Raw genomic sequence first — 26225 nt, forward strand, 5'->3', positions numbered from 1 at the left:
TGCATTCTATTCTTAGATTATTTATAAAATTAAGCACATTATGCACCTATGTTTCAAAGAAAAAGTGGAGTCACGTCGAATATTTCGTCCAATTTCAGAATTTTTAAATTTAGTCACTATCAATCGAGATAATATTATCTAAGCCTGAATTTAAAAGAAAATGTTTGATGTGGGGAATTTTTTTAGCTGATTTGGATTACATTTTTTGTGTTGGCTTTAAGCATGAAAAAAAGTTTACGATTCTTATAATACTGCCCAATTATTATTCTTAGGCATGTAGTAATGTATAATAGACCAACGATCTGTTGTGTGTATGCGTGTTACTTGTACCATCTTTTTTTCTACTTGCTGCAATGAAAAAAAGTGGAGAAAAGTTTAACTTTTTCACTAATAACTTAAACAAAAATGCATGATGTTTACTATTTTAAAAACAAAATCACAGAAGTAATATATCACCAATGAAAAAATTTAATTGCTGTATTTATTTTCCTTTAAAATTTAATGTACTATTTCAAGTATTTACTTTCTGCATTCTTATGCAAATTTATCCGTATTTCAACGAAGATTTGTTTACTAGTCTAGATATCTGTTGAAGCTTATCAGTGGTATCAGTTTCTTAACTCATACGTTAGTAGAATTTATTATCAAAATAAATGTTTTTATCAATAGGAATTTTTTGCTTCTTTTTTACACGTTTACTTATTTTGGTTAAAAATACACCGTGCTACTTCCATCTGGGCCTTGTGAGTTATTACAGTGTTAGCAATGAATTTTTAGCACTCATTTTTTTAAAAAGAATTTTCATTAGCACTTGTAAAATAGGAAAAGCCACAACAACAACCACAACTGGTTTTGTTACATGAGCTGCGATAGCTCACAAAGTGTGATTTAGAACTTCTTAAATATATTCTTATCAATATTTCTTTGCGTCATCTTCTTTTGCTTCATCTAATTCCGAAAGCAACAGTTACATACCTAAAGATGTAGTTTCATCGGTTTCAAATGATATTTTGAGTTTGGTGCAAATGTAAAGTTCAATTCTGCTCTTGACGTTTTACGTACGTTGTATTATGTTTTTTAACTTTTTCTTTTGTAAGTTCCCTTTTTTGTTCACAACAAAAGTTTTTCTGAAAATTATAGGAAAAAAAAAAAGAAAAAAAGCATTATTTTGCTTTGGTTTTTAAATTCATTTTTAGTCAATATATTTGCCATTCCATAAACACTATTCATAGTTCTTGAGTTATTTTTTACTGCAAAATTAAAGCAGATTAAAGTTAAAATATTCTGTTGCTTTTTTTCTCTCATTTCATATGGGTTATCAGAAAACTCATTTCATTTCAATTTAAATTTTAACTTGTATCATTTTAGGCTCAGTATCATTTCTATGAATTATCAAGGCAAAGAACAAGACAAAACTTCTGTTTTTTTTTGCTTTAAATTTATGATTTATGTGCTTTAGAAGTTTTATCATTTTCAAAAGGTTTGTCAGTTTAAAAATTGAAAGGTATTTTTGAATACGTGATCAGCATCCTTTAGCATGGTATAATGACTTTTTCATTATACCATTATACCATAGACCCCTTAAATATTAGGGTTGGGGGTGGGGGAAGGCAAGAAGGATAAAAAAAAGCCTCCAGGGTCATTCCATAGTGACTAACGTAACATTCGCAGCTGATTTTAAAACTCTTTTTATTTACACCGGGAGTAAAAATAAATGTGTTTTGGTTTAATATGCAGATCTAAAATTTACAAGGTGACTATTTTTTATTTCTACCAAGAATTTGAAGCAAAATAAACGCTAGCAGGTGTTTTTTCACCAAAAAGGCATCGTGACTAACGTAACATTTTTGCAACCCTGAGAAACAATGCTTATGTTACGAGCTAATTTTTTCTGAAACTTACGCAGACATTTAAAGTTGGCCGATATATTTGTAAGAGGTAAACAATCTATTTTTAAAATCGTACTACAGATTTGTTACAGACGAATCTTTTTTGGCCCTAAATGGTACTTTTCCGAAAAACTGTGTGTGACTAACGTAACGTGACTAACGTAACCATCGAATAACAAGCAATGACTGCATATAAAAAACTTTTTATAATTAATTTCTTGCTCTTATATTACTTTTACACTTTTTAGGAACCTTCTTTGTGTTGTATTATGGTTTTTTCTTTACTTTTTTCTATATTAGTGTAAGAAATTGAATGGAAGGATTCAGTTCAATTAACTCAATTTGAATGTGCGAAAAAAAAAATAAAAAAAACTGCTTTTATAAACTGAATAACATCATTCTTGGTCTAATTAAATCCTAAATATCTCTCTTTTAAAAAATTAACTTTTTGCAAGTTGATAGTTTCACTGAATTCTAGTATTCTGCTGATATACTAGTTATCGTTATAAGAAACTCCGTAGTACTTTTCAATGGCATATTATTTTTTAAAGTTTACTGATTCATTGAACGAATAGTGTTGTGCATCCTTTTGAATTAAAATGTTATATTGAAAAAAATATTCGAACGTTTTATCAGAATGCATTTCCAGATATCACCGCAAATGATTGAATTTCTAAATGATCATTCTTGCATTTTCTGAAATATATGACAGCAGCGCTTATTGTCACTGTATCATGTAACATCTTCAAGTGTTTTCCAACGAGCAGCCGTTACTTCATTTTAATAATAGGTGGAGATGTATTTTCTAAAAAATAGAGACGTTCTTCTTTGTTAAGACTGTACTTCTATTATCTTAATTCTTAAGCTTGGATTCTTGTGTTGAATGCACATTCAGCAGAGTACTCATTTTGCTTTACTCACTTTTTTCTTTTTTAATAATTCTTTAAATTGGAAGTATCTTGATAAAGACCTTTAAAAAAGTATTTTACTAAGTAAACAGAAGGTCTACAATGTAATATTACTGGTATTTTTCACCCTTTATTTTTTAATCAATATAGAATGCCTACATATTCAAAATTGTTCGTGAAAATTTACATTAAATTAAATAAATTTTAAATATTAGCAGTCATTTTTAAAATGTAACGTTAGTCACATGCAAACCGTTACGTTAGTCACAGCTCAAATGTTACGTTAGTCACACTAATTATTTTACATCTACTGATACTAAAATGAATATTTTGCACTTTTTAAGTAGTTATGACACAGATGAAAGAAAATAAAAAGTGCTGTTTGCTTCAATCATCTGGTTTAGTTTTTAAGCAGAAAATAGTACATTTTCGTGACTAACGTAACGTAAATATTTTCAGTGAAATAACCAAACTAATTAAAAGACTTATCTTATAATGCATGCAAAAAGAACAGTCAATTTTATTGGGCCAACATCTATTCATTTAGAATAAACATAGTTCTTTTAAAAATTTGCAAAAACTTTTACTTTACACAAGAAAACGTAGACGCATGTTTTTTGCACATGCTAAGCCTTTTTTACAACCTCGCACGTTTTGAACCAGAAGAAAAACACCGAATGAAATTTTTGCAAACTGTTATTGGATTTATGTACTAGAAAGTATGCTGAATGAAATGATAGGTCACAATTAAGGCTTTGTGGAAAAAAAATTTCTGAGGTTGAGGTTGACATTTCTATGAAATGACCCTCCAATAGACTAATATTTCTTCGAATGAGGAGATGAAAGATTATTTCTGACTCTCATTTGTAATTCAGAGCAGTACAAAGCTTTGACGTAGAATGAATTAAAAAAAATCTACTTGGTGCAAGAAAACCCCCTAGACGCCTTAGAGGTTACGTTATATTTCCGTTTTTCGTTTTTTAATATTTTACCGTAATTTAAGATATAGTTAAGCAAAACATTTCAAGGGAAGAAGGTGAGCGTTAAATATTGCAAAACTTTTACTCTTTAAATGTGTCCAGTCAGTTACTTGATGCTTTCTAGGATTACATTTCATCAATATCTCAAACCAAAGAGTTTGTTTTAAATTTAGAATCAAGAATTAGTTTTTTCCTAAATATGAATAATATTTGAAATATTCTTGTCCATTCTCACATTTATGCAATCGTTTATGAAAAAGTAGACGAAAGGATATAATCCCACTAAATACTGTTTTGAAATGAAAATTTTTATAGAGTGTTCAATTCCAGAATCCTACCAATTATAGATTTTCTTGCTCCATATGATCAACGTAAACTATTTAAAGCCAATCGTTTCTAAATTTATCTCCTGTTTAGAACTAAATTTTATACGCCACTTTTTTTTTTTTACTTAAAAATATTAAAAACTTGGTTCAAGAGTGAAATTTCTTTGATGTTTTATCGTTACAGTAATAATCATTCCTGTATTGTTACAGTACTATACATTACAGTAATAAAAATGCGTTGCACTGAATTTCAAGAAGAAAAAAAAGATTTGAGGTCAGTGTAAATTGGTCGTAGTTATAAATGCATGTAAAACATCAGAAATAACCATAATATTTAAAAATATTCAACAGAGCTAGTTTTAAAATTGACTGTATTTTAATAAATTCAAATTTGTGATGGTCAGCAGTGGGCAACAGTTGGCTCACCAAGAATTTTAATTCTTTTTGATACCTTGATTCCATTGGACGTAATCAGGGAAGGTGTGATAATTTCCAATGTTTGACTAATTAGTCGCAAACATTTTCTAGATACATATTAAAGATAGCATATGCACATTGAACAGTGTCTAAATTATATGTTTATTCACTATGAGAACATTATTTCTAAATAATGCTACGAAAAAATGTTACTTTATTAAAAAAAAGGATTAAAAAAAACTGATTTTTGTTCAAGTTTTATCCAATAATCCGAATGGAATACTTTTAGATCTAAGCTAGTATTTTTGATCAATATTTGAGAAACACTTTTGGGGCATATAATTATTCTACTAGAAAGAATTGAAACCTGTGGTTGCAGAAAAAGTGCTAAGAATTTAGCAATCATTATAGGAATGCAATCATGCACTAATTTCTTTCTACATTTTACTTTTAAACTGAGCTGTATTTAATTTTGTTTACCTTAAAAACAGTACCGTTTAATAAAAAATAGATTAATTAAGTAATATCTGCCTTTATCAGATTAAGTGGTTTCGTAAGAAAGATGTGTATTAAGCCTACACATACACAGTGCCCACTTTACTCCATTTTGCTTAAGTTGTTCTAAAATACTATATAAAATGAGTCCAGCTCAGTTTGATGAGGAAGTGTTCTTGAGGCGAGTGTTAAGCCTTCTGAACAGTCAATCTGCTGAAAAAATTCATCAACAAAATTTCATATATAAGTTTAAAGAGGTGTTAAGATTTTAAAATGTTTCATAAGTTAACAAAAATCTTTTTTACTAAATAAAGTACTGCCTGTATCAAAACTTCGAATTCAAAACTTAATTCCTAATTATCAATCTTTGGAATAAATGAAGGAATAAGTGCAAAATTTTTGTTTTTAAGTCTGAAACAGTTTTATTTCAAAAATATTGTCTTTTGTTTGATGTATGACCAATTTATCCCATTGACTACTTTATCACGCCAGACTATATACATCAATCAACATTTTTTCATGTTCAGTGTGAAATATTACTGTTTTTAATTACAATATCTATTTCTGAAAATGATATTGTGTCTAAGTTTTCATTCACTGAACATATTACCCCACAAAAGTTTCAATAGTTTGAGGAATGGTATTGACATCTTCATCTAAAAGCAAAAACCGCAATTTGATTATCAGAAACTGATTTTGTTTTCTTATTGTTTGCTTTCCCTTTTGTTGTAAAGGAATTGCAGTTCACTCACGGGTCCTATATGGAAAGCACAGTACCACAGCTAGAGTTTTAATAACATACGGGCATTTAAACCCTCTGATGGATACTTTTTGGATATACAGGGATTTGTTGCAATAGCAGTAAAATTATGTGGTGTGGTTTCAAAGTGCTGTCAATTGGTCTGCAAGTGATTTGCTTACTGGTATTCCCTTCCCAATATTTTCCGATCCTGGTAATTCTGAAAATTTATTCTCTTAATAATTCTAATAGTTACTTGATCACATATGTTTGTTTTGTTTCTGAAAATGCTCATAACAAAATATAAACTGAATTTAAACTGGCCGAATATTCTTAAGAACTCCCCCTTTTCACAGATGATTCATTATTTAAAAATTTAAATAACAAAATCTAACATTATTTAGAAATCACTTTGTCATTCAACAAAATCTTTTTTTCCAATGATGTTAATACTTTCTTTTCCGATTTTATTAACCCACATGACCGCGTTTTGATCACTGAAAATTTAAAATATTTCAATACAAGTTTTATTATAAAATAGATTGTTATTTTTCATGTTAAGTCCATTTTCTTAAAAAAAAAAAAAAAAAAAAAAAAAAAAAAAAAAACTTTTTCGTTTTGAAAAGTGTAAATTATTTTAACTATTTCACTTTGCCCCACATTCCTTTACTACTAAATAATAAAATTTCATTTCGTTCAGCGATTTCTGAAATCAATTTTATAAACTCCCTTGACCAACAAGAAGTGAAATTTTTTAATCCATAAAGATTAAACTGAATATGAGCTCTTGGAAATGACATCCGATTACTTTAAGAACTAGTTAAAAATACCCTTCTCTTACAAAACGAGTGAAAATCTCCATCGCTTTCTTCATAAAACTATTTTAAGAATATTTTTAGTATGTTTTATGTACAGAAGGAAAAAAATGCTTGAGTATTTTTTGCCTAATTAGCTGCTGATATCAGTTTCACCGCATAATTCTGTGCAAAAAAAGTTTTATTCGGAATCAATAAAAATTTTTCCTGTGCGAGTGACGAACAATTAAGTTTTTTTAACTCTATTTAGATACACAAATTATGCAAGAAAAAAACTATTTTCATCACAACTATTTTCCAGATAAAAACAATTCAAAAGAAGAGAGGGGGAAAACAGGTGAATAAGAACAAAATGACCCAAATACCGTGGAGACCAGCAATCTTGTTGCCATGGTAACAATCCTCCAGGCCTTCCGCCGATTGCCGCCCTCCGCCGACAGCCTATAGAACAAACAAACACATGACATTTAGTGAGTAAAAACATGCCCAAAATTCCAATCTAAGACAAAAAAATGAGAGAAATATCACAATAAAACGAAAATATAGAAAAATGGTTCTAAAAAGATGAAAACATGAATTCAAGTATTTGCCATTTTTATTTTGCGACGCAAAGCTTCTACTTGAATGACTTGATAAAAAAAGTTGCATTCAACGAAAGACTGCGCTCATTGAGGGATTGTGGGATTTTTGTAAAAAAATGTTTTAATGAAAGTCAATGCTAGTTGGCCTCTGCTCGCTACTTCGTCTCAACGATGTTTGGTTATTATATTAAAAAACACATGCTTTTTAATGTGAAAACTATAGAAGTTGCTGGATATAGAACATCATATTACCGCGTATTACATTGATTTGCTAATTTCGGATGAAACTTGAATTGTGTATTTTGATGAATGAATATTGTACGATAACGGTATTGTTTGAACACACACACATTGTATTTGCACGTTAGAAGATATAACTTAATTAAACTATGTATGACTGTGTTTTGTATGAACAACATTTAGTAATGGAGTAGAAAACGACGTCTACTTTGACTGAATTCACCGACAATGCTTTTGTGGACAAATGATTGCAGATTGCATTGCGTTCGCGTTATATTGCATCCCTCAGGTTGCACGTCAAATAGCTCTGCGCATATTAATTGAGAATCTTTGGAGTACATGGGAACTAAAGAATGACTCTAATAACAAGACGTGTGACTTTGGACCAATTCATTGATGCTTTTGTTGAAAGAGAAGAAATTTGATATCGGCTCAGCGCCAATAATTGTTATTTACAAAGCAAATCTGCTTTTGGCACCCCTATCCGAATCGTTTAGTCCTTCACGCAACGGAAGTCATCTATTCAGCGCCGGACTATAGGTCGGTCCTTCCCAATACTCAGAAACTAGTTTTCGGTCCACAATATGCCACTGAAGCACATTACTCTTCAACCATAAATATATAAGGCAGCTAACATACAATTACAGTGAAACTTCAAAAACTCGACACTCAGATAACTCGACTACCCCGGTAACTCGACAGTAATTTTTCTTATGGTTAGCCCAATGCTAATTTTAATAGGCGAAAACCTCCCTAACTTGACACATATTTGCGGAAACCCCTACAAGTCGACATCCAAATGCTATTTTAGTCCAATTTTTGCTATCAACATTCTTTCATATTGACCTATTCTCAGAATTTTATGCTGCCTCTTCTTGGTCAGTCAATCCTTTTCTGAAACGCTCTTTTAAAGAATTTCATCCAGTCATCCAGTCTGTGCTGTTAGAGCAATGCTAAACGGATAGGAAAGAATAGGATAAATCTACCCATGGAAGTCCTCTAGAGAAAGAAAGCAATTTGACATGCTTTGTATATTCTGCTCACATGCTGTGAGCAGGACGATTTATCTTTAACAGAGTGAACTGACAAGAAGCTTTTTCGCCTCTTTTTGAAAATCATGCCTTTATTCTTAACGAGGATTGAAATAACATTTTTAGTTTTATTATGTATTTTTCAATATTAAAAAAAAAAACGAAAAGAAATACTATTTCTGAAACTAATTTCAAATTGTGAATGTTAAAATTAGTAAGTAGGTGATACAGAAACTTTGTAGGAGTTAAAACAATGGAACCTCAGTAAGTTGACATCCGCTTTGGTTGACATGTTTTCATTTTCTCTTTGGGTGTCGAGTTATCGAGGTTACACTGTACTTGTAGTCCGAGTTTCCATATGCTAACGGTAAAAATTATTTTGAGAAAGCCCTATTACAAAGTGAGCAAGTGAAGATTTCAAAGCTAAAAAGAAATGCAAAAGTATGAAAAAAAAATTGTACAGAAAAGAAATAGAACTTAAGGTAACTGTATGAATAAATCTATCGAATTAAACCCCTTCATTGCATGTTCATTGGAGCAGGGGTGCCCATCCCATACAAGTTCAATGGCGCAAATTCCCCCCCCCCCTCCGAAAAGTTCTCAACAGTCTTTTCCTTTTTTATTTTTTTATTTTTAGCTTTTTTAAAAATTTTATTTACTTTTTTAAAATTTATTTATTTATTTATTTATTTATTATTATTATTATTACTACTACTATTGTTATTATTATTTTATTAGAAAAGTATTGTTATTATTATTTTATTAGAAAAGTTCAGTGCTACGCCAATGAGAGACATACACACAAACTAAATAAATAAATGAAATAAAATATTAACAGAATACAATAAAATGAATAATTTAAATTAAAAATGAATCAATAAATAAATTTAAAAAATCCCCCCCCCCAAAATTTTGGTGGCGTAACTTGCGCCATAATACCTCCCTTGTGGGCATCCCTGCATTATAACACATGTAAAATTGCAAAAGAAATAACGATCGAAACGAAAGGAATGCCTCCGAAGTACTTTCTGGGTATTTTCTAACTTATTTGGAAACACATCGTCGCCTCATAGCAACAGTAAGATATCTTAGTGTTATTTCTGGGATTAGATGTTATACTGTTGCTCTGAGGCGACGACATGACCTCTTAGTTTACTTCCAAAACGTAAATCTGATTTCAAAAAAAGAAAAAAAAAAGTCCGACGCACTAGAATTTTGAAATTACATGGAGATCACAGACCCCTAACACGTTTTGCGCATTTGTTTAACAAATCGGCGTTCCGGAGAAGTGAAAGGCTGAAAACGGAGAACTATTGATCCGTGAATACCATTGAATTCTTTTCCAACAATGAAGAGAGAAAATTTTTTCTCTCTCAATACATTCTGCATTCAAAGAAAACGATTTTGCACCCTTGCGTTTTCCTAAAAATAATTTTAAAGAAAAAAATGTTCTTTGTCGCTGTGAATGTTAGTGCAGGTGTTTCAAAAAGTTCTTAAATAGATATTCCTTATTTTAAGTAATCTTTCTACGAATAGTTTTACGAAAGTATGAGGTAACTCATCTTTCGAAATCAATATTTTTTTACCGAAATATTTTTTCTCAGGCTTTGCTATTGAACAGCATACGGGAGAGTTTTATCAACTTGCATTAAAACAATAAATTACTATCCTAAGTACAAATTAATTTCCTTCAAGGCGAAACTGCATTGACTTTTAAACAGTAACGGCAAAAGAACACTTTATAATTTCAATTTCGTTTAAATTGTTAGCTTTTATATTATTTCTGGCGCAATTTACTTATGTTAATTTAAATTTACTAACTACTTAAATTTTTTTGAGAAAGTTTCAGATTTAAAAGGTTTAAAATGTTTTTAACTTAAGTCCATTCCACCCCTATTTGTAAATGTAACAAGAAGTTCCGTCCAGGATGGTCATTCCAAGCTCGTCAGCTTGCGAGATCGAGATTTTCGCTCACGTGATCGGTTGTGAAGTAGAAATGTCACAAAATAGCATTTTAATCTACTCGAAAGTAGCTTGCGGCTAGGTTCGAGTAGATTATAATACTACTTTGCGACATTTTTACGTCACAACCGATCACGTGAGCGAGAATCTCGATCTCGCAAGCTGACGAGCTTGGAATGACCACCCAGAACTACACGAGCCTACTTTCCCGCATACCAATATCAACTTTCTAGTATCTGATCAATATTCTCAAAAATAGCTAAAATTGCAAATTATTTCAAACACAATTTTATATTTTAGGCTCATTTCTAGGAGTAAAATATGCTTTACTCATCTGAAGAATTAGATGAACAGAAAATAAATAAACGGACAAATAAACTAGCAGCGCCGTTTATACAAAGACACTAATACACTTTTTTACAATTAAAAGAAATCTTTAACCGCTTTCAAAAAGAAAAATAAATTAAAATCAATGAGCTCATTAAAATAAATAAATCATGTAAAAAATCGTTTGTATCAACCTTGTTGCCAAAAAATAATTTAAAAAATGAATTAATGTGCTTTCAAAAATAAATAAAAACAATAAAATGTCTGCTTAGAGAAATAATTTTCATTGTCGGAAAAAAAAGTCTGTGCATATCTTTATGTAGAAACATAAAGGACTCCGAATTTCTCCTCCAAAATCTGAATGCATAAATTAAAACTACTTAAATTTAGATTGAAAATAAAAACTAATTATATTAACAATAATTATTTCACAGTAAAAACCATGGATGCGAAGTCGGAGTCAATCTCATCTTGGGACAAAAGAGTCAGATTCAGGAGCCGAAGGATTTTAATTCACACACGGAGTTGGAATCAGTCATTTTCCCAGTCCTCAACTCTGTCAATGTTTGCGGAGTCGGAGTCGGACTTTGTTTGGGATAAAGAGGATAAAGATAAGGAGCCGAATTTCCAAGAGTCGGAGACAGTCATTTTTTCTCCGTGTATAAATTTTTGCCAAAGCTACAAGTCAGAGTCGAAGTCAGGGAGTCGGAGTCTGATTGATTTTTGGGCACAGGAGCCGGAGTGGGAGTCAGGTGCCCCAAAATTCTCGGCGTTGGAGTCGGAAGTTTTTCGTCAAGAGCTATTTCCAACAAAGTTTACGTTTGAAGTAAATTCGCCTTTAAGTTCAGAATCTATATTGACTTTCAGTTTCCCCGTAAGCGCTAATCAAAATTGAACGGAAAATATTGCTCATATAAAAAATATATTTTCTATATATGCTCTTCATCAATAGCTTTTGCCTACAAAGCTTGTTTGAAGCAAATTCGGCACTCAGTTCAGGATTTATATTTGTCTCGAATTTCCCTGTAGTCGCTAATGGTAAGTTTTTTCAAATGTTCAAAATTGAATAAAAAATTGTTCAAATCAAAAAAATGAAATGTGGGAATGAAGTGTCCTCGCCGAGATCTTTCGAACAAAAAAGTTTGTTCGAGTCGGACTATTCACTCAACAGCTATTAGGGGGAGGGGGGCGGACAGATAGAAAGACTGTCAGACAGACAGAAATTTTTTCCGATCTCAATACACTACTTTCCAATTTTCGAACAAAAAAAAAAAAAAAAATAAATAAAATAAAAAAAAAAAATGTTCGAATTGGACTATTTACTCAAAAGTTATTAGGGAAAGACAGACAGACCGACACACATTTTTCTCCATCTCAATGCCCTAGTTTTCAATTCTTTATTTTTTTGATATTTATTTAAGTACTAGAAAATCGCCCGTCAAGGTGTTACGGGTGAAAATTGCTTCTACACTTGAACGAAGCAATTGCCTGTTTGGTGATATTTTGATGGTTGAAATTTTAACCCGAACTCTAGTGGATCAACTCTAAAATCCAGTAGATAGCGTTCATTGTTGACCATTTTTACATTTCTTCATTCTCCTAAAATGACTGTCTTACCAGTAAAACAGTTAAGCTATCAAATCCAGTTCAGCCTTGTCAAAAAAAAACATTTCCCTGCATGTCATACATTATCAAATTATCTTGCCGTGGCGCGAGTTTCATTGTTAATGACGTCAGCGTCACTTGTTCATTCGTTATTATATATATGAGTATTTTCTTTTATTTTTTTACGTTTTTTACTTCCTTTTACAAAAAAGGAAAAACTGTATTCCCGAAAAAATTTTCACTCAAAAAATCGGCCTTAACTTCCAGTTTGCTCACCCCCGAATGAATGTTGAGTTTTTTTTTCGACTCGACCACACGTGGATAAGTGCCTAAGAACGTATTTACACGAGAAATATCTATTTTGACGATTCCCGAGTTAATTACAACGAGTTTTCTCGTGACGTCTTTATGTACGTTTATATATATGTGCATATGTGCGTACGTGCGTATGTATGTCGCATAACTCATGAACGGTATGTCCTAGAAAGTTGAAATTTGGTACGTAGACTCCTAGTGGGGTCTAGTTGTGTACCTCCCCTTTTGGTTTCTAAAGGGGTCTTTTGCCCCTTTTTTTGGGGGGGGGGGAATCATTGTTAATTTCGACGTAAGCTCAAGTGGTGTTATAATTTGGTGGACACTTGGTGATATATCGCCAGTCTTTTGATCCCCAAGTTTTGTCGCCAACTTGGCGATTTTTTTAAAATCTGATTTCAATTTAGCCACGGTTGGTGATATTTAGAGAGTAAACTATTGTATCACATTAAAATTGCCAACAATGGGAAAATGACATTAAATTGGAGTAAAAGGAAGTCATGTGATGCACGCTTCAGCTCGTTTTTCGCGATATTTTAAAGATGCATTAATCCCTCTTTCATGCTTTTTTCTCCTTTATGTGACTTTTAATGGGAAAGTAGGCTAAAAAACCACACCCAGCAAAGTAGGCTTAACCAACATTGTTATCTTAATATCATCAATCTTAAGCCGTGCCGGTTCTTCAGAAGAATTGTCAGTGAACAACTTACGTTTACAGAATGATGATGAACAACTACGATTTTCTTTATGCAATAAAATTATTATTTCCAACATTTATGTATACTTTCAGAATTACTCAACCATTACAATATTTCCAAACGAGCTGAAGCGTGCATCATATGACTTCCTTTTACTCCAATTTAACGTCATTTTCCTATTGTTGGCAATTTTAATGTGATACAATAGTTTACTCTCTAAATATCACCAACCGTGGCTAAATTGAAATCAGATTTTAAAAAAATCGCCAAGTTGTCGACAAAATTTGGCAACCAAAAGACTGGCGATCTATTGCCAAGTGTCCGCCCAATTATAACACCACTTGAGTTTGCATCGAAATTAACGATGATTTAACCCCAAAATGGTGCAAAAGACCCCTTTAGAGACAAATGAATGCAATCAAAAGGGAATGTGCACAAAAAGACCCCACTAGGAGTCTACGTACCAAATTTCAACTTTTTAGGACATACCGTTTTTGAGTTATGCGACATACATACGCACATACGCACATCCGCACATACATACGTATATACGGACGTCACGAGAAAACTCGTTGTAATTACATCAGGGATGGTTAGAATGGATATTTCGTGTGTCTATACGTTCTTAGGCACTTATCCACGTGTGGTCGAGTTAAAAAAAAAACTCAACATTCATTTGGGGATCAGCAAAATGGAAATTAAGGCCGATTTTTGAGTGAAATATTTTTCGCGAATACAATACTTCCTTTTTTGTAAACGGAAGTAAAAATGGTTGCCAGTACTTATTCCCCAATCCTCGTAAATACTTAAATAACGCTATAGATAGAAGTGCTAGAAGCTAATAAGCCAATGTGATTTGTAAAATATACATTTTCATAGTAAAAATTGGACTGCTTTTAAAAATGTATTTTTCGAAAATCATCTTTTATCTACAAATACTAAGACTACTCATTTTAAACTTTCAGCCTTCCTGATCTTTTAATTCTGGAGTCTAAAAATGTAATTTATTTAAACACATGGCGCTGTAAGATGTTTATAACTCTTACCAAGAATGTTCATCTTCATTTACATAACAAGCTCTTACGTCATCTTAATTTTCTTTCCAAGTCTACGGAAAATTTACAGCTCTTTGGAAGTGCTACGAACAATCATATTTCTAGCGTGACGTAAGGTTTAGAAATTCGTCTAAGACGCGTAAAAATGTTGAAACATTTATTCAATTTTATGATTTCGTTTGTTTGTGTGATGTCGCAAGAAGTGGTTAATGTATTTGCTCAAAGTTTGCTGAAAGTCATACTCATAAAATCTTCGTTTCTTGGCAACAATTAAATAGCTTTGTTTCTTTATGTTTCCATACACGATTTGAATACTTTTTAATACCACAAGGCCATGGTGAACTTTGCTTATTACAGGGTGAAAAGAAATTACTTGGACACACATGACACATAATAATTTTAAAGCTAATGAAAATATTACGACCAAACTTCAAAATTAATATGAATACATAATTTCCTCTTATATATTTACAAATTTTCAAAGTGGTGACCTTTAGCTTTACTACAGAGTTTTAAACGTGTCACAAACTTTCCTGCTATGGGCCACAACTCAGTTATCGATATTTTATCTCATTGCTTGAATAAGGATTTCTTTCAAGAGGCCAAAGTTTTATGAGGTTTAGCACACACGTTTGTCTTTACGATGGACTAAACAGAATAATCCATTGGGTTCAAATCTGGGTTCTTGAGCAGCCATTTTACTACCCCGATCTCTTACCTTCTTATTTCCATTTGTTCGCAAACTTGAAAAGTTGTTTTGGAGGAAGTTGCTTTGTCAGCGACGACGATGCAAAAAATGTTGTTCAGAAGGGGCTGTCCTAACTTTCGGCATCTCTTTATCAAGAGGGCATAGAACAATTGGGTTTTCGCAGTGACAATTGTCTGAAGAATGGTGAGAACTACGTTGAGTAAAATAGTTTATAAAATGCTATTTCCAGTAAAAAATATATCTTGTAATAATGTTTCAGTTCCTTTTTTCTAATTGCTAATTAATTTTATTAGAGCTCTCGTATTTACGATCGATTCAGTGCTTCTCTAAGGAATATCGATACTTTCGGATGCCCATTTGATTTCTGCTAATCATATATTTTTTTTTCTTTCGCGATTTAAGCTCCTCTAGTCTTAAGTTATACCAATATGATCTGAATTTGAATGGTTAAGGGGTAAAAAACGACTTAGGTATAAGTTTACAAATAGAGATGTTGAGTGAGACTTAGCATAGTAATGGATAGCAAAGTAAGTAACAATTGTTAGAAATATCGTTTCAATCGTGATCTCTGAAGTGAATTGAAAAAGAACTTGCTAAACGCAAACCAAAATTCTAAACTAAAACGCGAACTTTCAAATCCAAACCAAAACTTATTAATTCGTTTTTGTTCCGCGTTCGCGTCATTATTGTAAAACAGTAAGTCTCTCGAACCAGCACAGTGTGTTGACATGTGATGTAACGTTAGCTAATAAATGTTGTTAATTTCTTTATTAGTTAAATTATTGTTGAACAGTGACTACATGAAGCATCAAACAATGACAACACTACACAATTAAAGAAATATAAAAGACTTAGAGATTGATGAAAGACATTGTCAAATACAAAGGTTATACCTCTCCTAATTTTGTCTGAATCTTTTTGACCTTTTAAGGTTCTATCCATGCCTTCTACAGCCAAATAGTGGCTCATCGAACATTTGTCCTACAATATGAGACATCGTCTTGAAGAAGTTCTCCCAATTGCCCGTTTTTTCTTGTGGAACATGCGGAGACTTTCTGTAGGAGATGGTCAAAGTAGTTTAAATGTGGAACGATCAGTTTTTCCACCACAAAGTAAAGCCCCGCCAGTTCCGTGAAAAAGACATCGCAAAAGCCTGCTAATCGATTTTTGACTACTGTTGCATTCATTGAGTTTTCCAGTTCCACCAGTTATGCCGAGAAAAGTAATGCGTTCCTGGTTTTCATGTACCAATCTTGTTTTTATAGAATTGTTTTCGTTGATTCTCTATGGTAATGGCAAACAAAAGTCCACTATTCAGTTTCCACTTCATTGAAAAATTTTGCCTTATATCTAAATTGGACTTCCGTTTACACACTAAAAACAATTCAGAAACATTCCTGGAAAATAATGTTTAACTGATGTGCTCAATTTCTGCAAGGAACGTATCTAGCAAAAAACAAAACTGTTTTCTGTTAAAATTCAGTAATCTTCCTGAAAATATCTTGGATTATTCTGAAGAATTTCGTAATTTTCTGGTTAAAGCCAGTCGTGCTATCTGGAATCTTTAGAAGGTGTAATATAACATCTTCAATCCTTTCTGCTTCGCCAGAAATGCTCTAAAAGGTTTTTTACAATCATGTCAATAGCAATGACAAAATTGCAAGCGATTTCCATGACTCTAACTCGCTTGCTGAGCTACGGAATCTAGAGTCTTATTTGCTCTTATCAGGAACTTAGTCATCCTGGACTGGCTATAATCGAGCTGATGCCGATATACTTATTATATACGTTCAGTTAACTTTTATGCTGGTAGCTAAAAATATTTTTCTCAACAGTGAGAAGTATGCATTCGGCAACTTGTAGAAATGCAGGAAGCTTTTTGACCAAGATACTTGATTTTTCTCCGAAAGAGAATAAAATCCTGTGAAATCCCGAAACGTTCCACTGGAAATCATCTGTAACGCTTCAGATTTTTTTACAGTGTGTCATTTTACATTTAACGACAATCATAGTATTTCTGCTGACGTTCTCCTAGCAATGTGTCGCCACAGAGATCTTTTAGAAATGTTTGCCATGCAGCAATAGGATCCTAAAGTTGACATTGAAGTTAAGATTAAACAATTCTCTGAGTTTAGGAGCGAAGTAAGAAAGTTACATGTATCAAATAAGGTTAGTTTCCGAGGTTTGTCGTCCTCTATATGGCCAAGTTCTATACTTGCTGCTTGATAGGTTGGCAGGACCTTTAACAGTCAGACTTTGGAAATATGTTGGACCAAGAAAATGGATTAAATTAATTCTTACGTAACAAAATTCTGATTGGCTAATAGGATAAATATTGTAATTCGACTAAGAGTTGAGCCTTTCTCAATCCTGGGAAGCCTTTCAACCTCTCGTACTCGTTTTCTTCAGAAAACTTCCTTTTATACACATGCCTGCCTCTATCTTTTTTTTTTTGGCAATTCCTTCCTGCTATTATATTTTTCGAGCTATATTGTTTAATTATATCGTTTTAAATGCCTAAATACGATCATGACGAATATTTCTCCTAATAATTTTTATTTCTTTTTCCTCTTTGTCAATATTTCTTTCCTATCGAATGTTCTTTGCTCGTCATTGTTTTAACTCTTGACTTTGAATGGAGGGTAATTATGTGCAATTACTCTTTAAGTTTAGAATTTTTCTAAAGTACATGTACATAAGTTGATTCATTAGCAGATGTTTTTCATTTAGATTTTAGTATGAATAAAAAACCTTAAAAGACAGCCCGAAATGCATGCAAAATTACAACCTTTAGAAGCACAGATTAATATCGTCTACTTGAATTCAAAAACTATTTTTTTCGAAACGGATCTCTGTTATAATTCGTTTGGATAAATTTCGAGGCATTAGCATTCTGCGACTCTAATTGGTTTAATATGTTCAATGCTAAGATTATGCTTTATACCGCATCCTCCGCAGTCTCAAATACACGAAAAGGTTTTGGCGGAATCTCATGCTGGCATCGTGATATTTACTTTATTCACGTGTTCCCAACCCTCAGCATTCAGTTCGATTAGATCCGTCAACCATTCTGTTATTACGGTAGCGGAGCAATCGGGGTTTGTTTTTACGTATATCAAAAGAAAACAGTACGAAACAAAAGCTGGTAGCGAAGACAAACTATTGGTTTAAAAAAATAGTTTGAATACGTATATGCATAAATTATAACCTACAGTGGCTCCCAAAAGTGTTCGTACACCTTGAAATTTTGTAGTAAAACCAAAATAACGCAAAACTGAATTCGAGTATGAAGTCCAATTTTTTTTCACACCATTCCTATGCCATTCTGAATAAAACCTAGTAGTTTTTTTTCAAAATATTGCCAGATTTTATTTTTGAAATTTGTCAAAAAACGATGAGACAGAGAAAAAATACGCCACAAAAGTCATCGTACACTGAAATATTTTCGAATAAATTTATGATTAAAATTATCATGTGGGGTTTTTTTTATTATTTTTGCATTGTAATGACACTGTATAGTCATTTGCCTTTAATTTTTTGTTTATTTATTCTCTAATATTCTGTTTATTATTTTAAAATGGCAGTATGCGTAGAAAACAACAAACACGATTCGAAATTTGATTTTTTTCCCCTCACAGTAACCATAAATTGGTTTGAAATGTCTCTAAATTAGTTAATTTATACCATTCTATAGTGAAGTGTTTGATAAAATGCTTTAAAGACAAGAATCGGATCGAAACAAGGTAAGAAAAGGTCAACTGGCAAAGTTAACAAAGCATGATCGGAGGTTTACAGTTAAAAAAATTGTGAAAAATACACATTTGAGCGCTGAAAAAGTTTCTGCAGAATTGAATGAAACATTTTACATTTAATTTTCACCTAAAATTGTTCGCCAATTTCTCTGACTAGCTGGATTAAAGGGGACCTCTTCCCGCAGAAATTTTCTTGTTCGTGCGAAAAACAGTAAGCTTACGTTTTCCGTCGTAAAATTAATGATAAATTAGCTCAAAATGTTTTGGAACAACGTCTTACTTATTGATTAAAATAAATTCAATATTTTGGGTTAAATTTTTGTATAATTGTCGATAGAAGAAGAAATGGGGAATTAAATCTTAAGAACTTAGTTGGATCAGTTAATCAGGACGGTGAAGGTGTTCTTGTGTGAGGGTGCATACATCATCAGGACTTGGAAATTTGGAATTTTTTGATGAAATAATGAATCATGCTGTTCATTTAAATATTTCAAAAAACAATTTTAAACTATTAGCCCAAAATTTGGCAAATCGGAAACAACTTTGTTTTTTATCAAAATAACGATAAGAAGTACACGGTTGCGTTTGGTGCCTCAAAAGTTGTCCTTAAACTTCAAAATATCTCCTCAATCGCCAGATTTAAACTTAATGGAACATATTTGGAGATATCTGGTGGCTAGATAACGAAAATACACCATTGAAACGAAAAGCGAACTAGAAACAGTAAGACTCGAAGTGCGGCTGAACACTTATTCAGAAATTGCATTAAAAAAGAAAGAAAAAACAATATAATCTATTCCCAGACGTTTAAAAGCTGTTCTTGATACTGCATGATATTCTACTAAATAATAATTTTGTAAAAGGTTCGATTATTTACTAATTTTTTGACATTTTTTCAAAGTGTACGAAGACTTTTGTGAGATAAAATTTCCGGCTCTTTTTGGTTTTGTATTTAAAAAAAAAAGTTTTAATGTTTTATTAAAAATTTTTATGTAGTTTTATTAAAAAAAAGATCATAGATCTTATAATTAAATACCTATTCCGAAATATTAATTCTAACCAATACATAGGGGCCTATTTCATTGAAAGTCGTAGGTGTACGAACACTTTTGGTAGCCACTGTATGTCACTCAGTAATAATGCACCTTTTATATAGTGAAAGAATTTTTCAAACTGTTCCAATGGTTATGGAGATTACCTCGAATATATAAACATACAAAAATCCGCCCTTTCTATTTATAATAATAGTATAGATTATAGAGAGAAGCATCAACGTGAACAACACATAAATAAATAGAAGGTAAGCTCTTTGCTTATCAATTATCAATCTTATTTTTTTAAATTGATTTAATATAAATGGATAATTATGATTAAAATTGCCTATCGATTAATAACAACAATATGTTTAAAATTTGTTATCATAACGTAAATAAGATTTTTTTTTCTTCTAATAATCGTTTCACATTGTACCAAAAATTCAGGCATTTTTCGAACCTGATGAATTTAGTGAATTCTTTAATCAAACAGAACAAAATAAGTCTATGAATTCTTCAAAAAAGCAGGATTAAAACTACTGTGGGCGTAAAAGATAATAACTCGTAATTATTTCCTACATAAGTAATTTTAGTAATGGCCATTCCACAAAAAAGTTAAACGATTGTCCCGCGCGCGACGGTTCATGTGGTAATGACGAAATGTTTTGCACGCATTAATTTGCAATTTGTTTAGCAGAAAAAATTTTTCATTAATATTTTTAAGTATTATTTTTAATGACATATATGAGGCGTCACGAGAAGGACAAAATGACCGATTTCCGTGGAACGGCCCTAATGCAGTTTTGATATCGTTTGAAGGCGAGCTGAAGCATCAGTATTTATTCCATGAGTTCCCGTTCAAACAAATATCAAGACCCTAAATCGAAAATTTTAAAGTTTTAAACGTTCCAATACAACAAATAAAGCAGCGCTGAGTAACGAAATCACTCTAAGAATGATAGGAAGAAATTGAACCTACTGTTTTCGTATTCAGAAACTTGAAACAATTTAAAACATTTAATTTGGCGAGTTTTAATAAAGAACGAGCAATACTTGAGACACTTCAGCACAGAACATAAACCACTTAGGGCTCGCATTTCGAATTTCAGATGTTGAATTATTTACCCGTGCGGAGTAGGAAGCCGTTCAAAACAGGACTTAGTAATTTCGTCTCATTTACATAACAAGATCTTCTCTGTCATCTTAATTTTCCCTGTCATGTCAAAAGAAAAGTTATAGGTCTCGAGCGATATCGCAAATTTCCGGCACAACTGGGAAAGTTGATTTAAATCTATGAAGGATCCTCCGATGCTGCTCTTGGTTTGCGTAGTTTTATTTTCACATGGATTTGCTTAAATATCGAATTGATTCGGAAAACAAGCAATAGAGGATTCGAAAAACAAGCCACAAGTAATTGAAGTTGCATACTGGTTGCTCTTCTTTTCCCTATTAAACTTGCTCGATTATGTATTCTTAACATTTAAACATTGTGAAAATCAGTTCAGTAGCTTTTGTGTAAAACGATGCGACATTGTGTTTCTACAATGTATGGATTCCATAAGAGATATAAAGCTTCCACCATTTTTCGAAACTCGGATAATTTATTGTTCAACTTCGAAATGTTTGTATAATAAATCATATTGCTTACATTTTATCTTAAATTAAATAGTGATCTTGAATAAAAGTAGGATCGTGGCAGTATAAATGCAGATGTGTTTCGTTTGCGATATTTACAAAAGAAATGGCAGTATTGTTTCTAAACAATAATTTATTCATTTATCTTTTTGTTTTGCCAATATATAAATTCTGATATTTTAAAAACACGGTAAAACATATAGTTTAAAAATTACTTGTATTCGATGACTTATAAAACAAACTCCGAGATTAGGAGACACTCATGTCGCATGCCGCTCAAAGGGTTGAGAATGAAAGTAACAAAACGAAGCAGAGTTGAAATACAAATTCAAATGTGACGAGCAGCAACAGGCACTGGGTAACGCTAGACAGGTCCAAGTCAATTTATTAGTCCCTAATAAAAATCAATGGTCTTCTCTACCCCCTTACTTATTACAGCCTCTTCCGAAAAGCTATTCCAAGTGCCTATTCAACCCTACTAGAGTAATAATTTTTCCTAATTTACAGGTTGCTGAGATTTAATTATCTTAAAACAATGGCCCTTTGTCCTGCTTTCAGGTCAAAAATTCAACCCCTTAATATCTTTTGTTTTGATAAACTTAAACAACTGAATAATGTCCCCTTTGACTCTTTTTTGTTCCAGGCTATGCATATTAAGACTTTTAAGCCTGATATCAAAATCTAAATCTGAAGGTGCTTTTACTAGCTTAGAAGCCCTTCGTTGTACCCTTTTCATTAAAGAAATATCTTTTCTGAGATAAGAAGACCAAAACTGAACAGCATACTCTAAATTAGGTCTTACCAAACTTTTTTATTAATGCGGAAGAAATTTCATTGATTTGTTTGAAATAGATCTATTGATAAACCCAAGCATTTTGTTGACTTTTTTACTTGCAGTGCTGCTCGGTTGACTAAACTTGATGTCCAGATTTATTAAGATAGTCTGAGACAGACGAGAATAATTATACACCAAGATTAGGGAATAACATTTTTTTTTCATTGCTGGTTATCTTCTCTCAAAATACTTAGTTCATAAATTTTTTAAATTAAATTTACATCCTAATTTAAGCACCTGGCGGCACTTGAATAACAATCCTGTTACTTAAAAGCAGCTGTTTTTTCTCTTGTTACCCAAAAAAATCTTTGAAAGAAATTCAAGACAAAATGTTCTGTCAGTGATTAAAAAAAGAATCAATAATAATAATCCCAAAGTAAAATAAAATAAATAAAAAATATAAATTAAAAAAATAAATAACTAAATAAAAAATATTCAAAAAAAAAACGACCCCCCCCCCAAAAAAAAACCCCCACATTTATTCTAATAACGTATTCAATAACGCGCAGTAAAGAATAATGAATCCATCACTAGAACAAAAGATTTATCTTGCGAAAACCACAAGAATTTACCTAAATATTTAAAAATAAATATTATTATACCAATGTTTTATTTTCTTTAGTAAATCGAAAGTATTTTTGGGAATTATTGAAAATCAGTAACTTAATTTGTATTCCTACTCTCTTACCAAATCCAGGATATCAAACTAAAAGTTATAAAAAGTAACACTTTTAGTTAGATTGACTGTGATTAAAATTCTATATGAGATGAATGACCCCACATCAGACTGACAAGGATTTTCGAAGTACTGTATATCTATTAGTTAAATAGTTTTTTCACCCAGTCCTGTTTTACTTCTGAATCGTTCTCCTTCAGTTATTTTATGTTTTTCTTATGCTTCTCAGTCTTCAATGCATTTATTCTGAGAATTGTAACCACAGTTTAACATTTTTTTTTAAAATCTGCAATAACATTTATTTCACCCTTACGTTGAAATTATATTCTTCATGCAATGCGTTTATTTTACCCTCACAATGCAATCATTTTGATGGCGATCAATATCAGATCTAAAAACAAGCAAATAAATGCATAAAATAAAAATAATAAATAAATAAAACAAAATAAGTTAAAATAAAACAAATTAATCAATAAGTAAATTCACTATCTAATTTAAAGATTTTGATGAACTACTGAATTCAGTGATATTGTTGAGATTGTTTAGGAGTTCGGTTGGCTCTGGTAAGAAGATATTTAACCTTGGACATGCTCATTTATTTTGTGTTGGGCTGGCACAGCGCCAATGATTGCTATTGTCAATGTCAAGTCGTAGTTTGAAGTGAAGTTGTGAATTTACTCACCCCTATTTTTAAAAACGGAACCGTTTCAGCTTCAGTCGTTCAGAGGACAACTTATCAGGTGGATGTATGTGAAGGCGTGTGTGTGTATGTGTGTGAGTGTGTGAGCGTGTGTGTAGGACATCGACTCCTCCGACAAGGAGAAGCGGGTTGCTCAGGACCAGAGGAGCAGCGCCTTGCAGAGACCCCTAGTCCAAGCTGAAATCGGAACGGACATCAAAGACGGTCAATTGAGAATAATAAGCAATCGTGATTGCTCAAAAAAAAAAAAAAAAAAAAAAAAAAAAAAACCGTAAAAGCACTATTGACATTTTTTATTCCACGTGATTTATTGACTATTTTTAGAGAGTTCTCACTGAAATTCCCACTCTACTCGTCTGTTGCTATAGTTTGTAACTGAATAATATTTGAGAGTTTATTCTTAATAGGTTGATTACGATTCTTTAAATATTCTTATCATGACCAAGTCCATTTTATATATTTTTCAAAACGAGTTCTCTTATACACCTCCAACCATAATCATATCACTATATGGAACAAAGTTTCGTGTAATAATACATAATCGTGTACTCATCCAAATACGAAACAAAGCTTTGTATAAAAAATTTAAAATCTTATACTCAAGTATCCTTAGATAAACTGAAATTCTTCGAGTTTAGAGGCATTATTCAACTAAACACAGTTGGCAAGAGTATTCAACTCTTTTATTTCAGTACCAAAAAAAAAAGGATTCCGTTCTCTGACCTGTTTCAAGACTAATCCCTCGAAAGTTCAATCTTCTCTCGCAGTATCGTAATGCATACGGATTCAAGTACTTTTTCATTCTTTTTTACTTCGTTTTACAAAAAAGGAAGTATTGTATTCGCGAAAAAAAATTTCACTCCAAAATTGGGATTAATTTTCATTTTGCTCGCCCCCGAAAGAATATTGAGTTTTTTTTTCAACCCGACCACACGTGGTTATATGCCTAAGAACGTATAGACACCTAAAGTATTCATTTTGACGATTCCCGAGTTAATTACAACGCATTTTCTCGTGACATCCGCATGTATGCTCATGTATGTGTACGTATGTATGTGCGTATGTGTTTATGTACGTATGTGCGTATATGCCTATAAATCTCGCATAACCCAAAAACGATACGTTCTTGAAAGTTGAAATTTGGTACGTAGACTCCTAGTGGGGTCTAGTTGTGCACCTTCCCTTTTGATTGCATTCAGATGTTCCAAAAGGGGTCTTTTGCTAATTTCAATCATTGCTAATTTTAATGCAAACTCAAGTGCTGATATAATTTGGCAAACACTTGGCATTACACCAAGCTTTTGGTCGCCAACTTGGTGACAAATTTGGCGGTTTTTTTAAAATCTGGTTTCAGTTTAGCCATATTTCGAGAGTTAACCATTGAATCACATTAAAACTGCCACCATTCTGAAAAATTATCTGTCTAAAACGTTTTCTTTGCTTCGATTCACAACAAACGTGGAGTGAAAACATTTAAAGTGTTTCTTTCTTACTCCGAGGTACTATTATCATAAAATTAGAATAAAAGGAAGTCATGTGATGCAGACATCAGCACGTTTTTACAGAAGATTCTTATTGATTTTTCTCTCTTGTTGAAAGACGTTAAAAAAATTTCCAAAGAAAAATCAATGCAGAAATTTTCATCCATAGCAGTGAGAAGCAAAGTTACAATAAAATTTTTTTTTTTTTATTCGAAAAAATATTCCAAAAAAAGTTTTTGAACATTTGTCGAAAAAACTTTCTGAGAACACTTTTAAATAACTATAAATTTTAACTAAAAATAGGCACAACTTCACAGAAAATAAATGCAACTTTTATGAATTTATTTATGCATATTTTTATTTCATTGTAAGCTGAAGAACATCTGTTTGTTAACCAGTATTTTTTCAGAATTATATGCAAAGAAGTTTGAACGCAACCTTTAATATTATTATCTGTATTTTCGTCATAAAAAATCATGGCACTTCTGAAACTCCTTTCGCATACGGATATTTTCATAAAAGGCAAATCAGTAATTGCTACACATCCATATTGTCACATAAATCTAGTTTATTTCCCCTTTATCACTTCAGATGGTGCTTAAGAAACCAGTAGCATGGTATATATATGAGCTTATTTGATGCAGACAGCTTTTAGCTGAATTGCTTTCCTAAGTAAGACTGGTTCATTTAGAAGGCTTTGTATTTACGTGTATGGACTCTGGACAAGATTAATTACAGAAAAACTAAAAGGTAGTGTGGGACTAAAAGAAAATTATTGGTTCACCTGAAATTTATTCTCCTTTTTCCTTTCTGAAATTAAAGCGAATAAATAAATAAAGCATTTTAAAGTTAAAATCCTTGAATTTTTTTACAAAATTAATGTGATTGAGTTACAAATCTGATTTACCTAGTCTATTAAAATACGACGAGATGGAAAAACGATAGTGCAGGTTCTTCTAAGTACAAGCATAATCTAGTATATCTAATGAACTCGTAAAAATTAAATTCCAGTTGCAGAAGGAC

This window comes from Uloborus diversus, chromosome 1 (assembly GCF_026930045.1).
Source record: "Uloborus diversus isolate 005 chromosome 1, Udiv.v.3.1, whole genome shotgun sequence".
NCBI classification, from domain to species: domain Eukaryota; kingdom Metazoa; phylum Arthropoda; class Arachnida; order Araneae; family Uloboridae; genus Uloborus; species Uloborus diversus.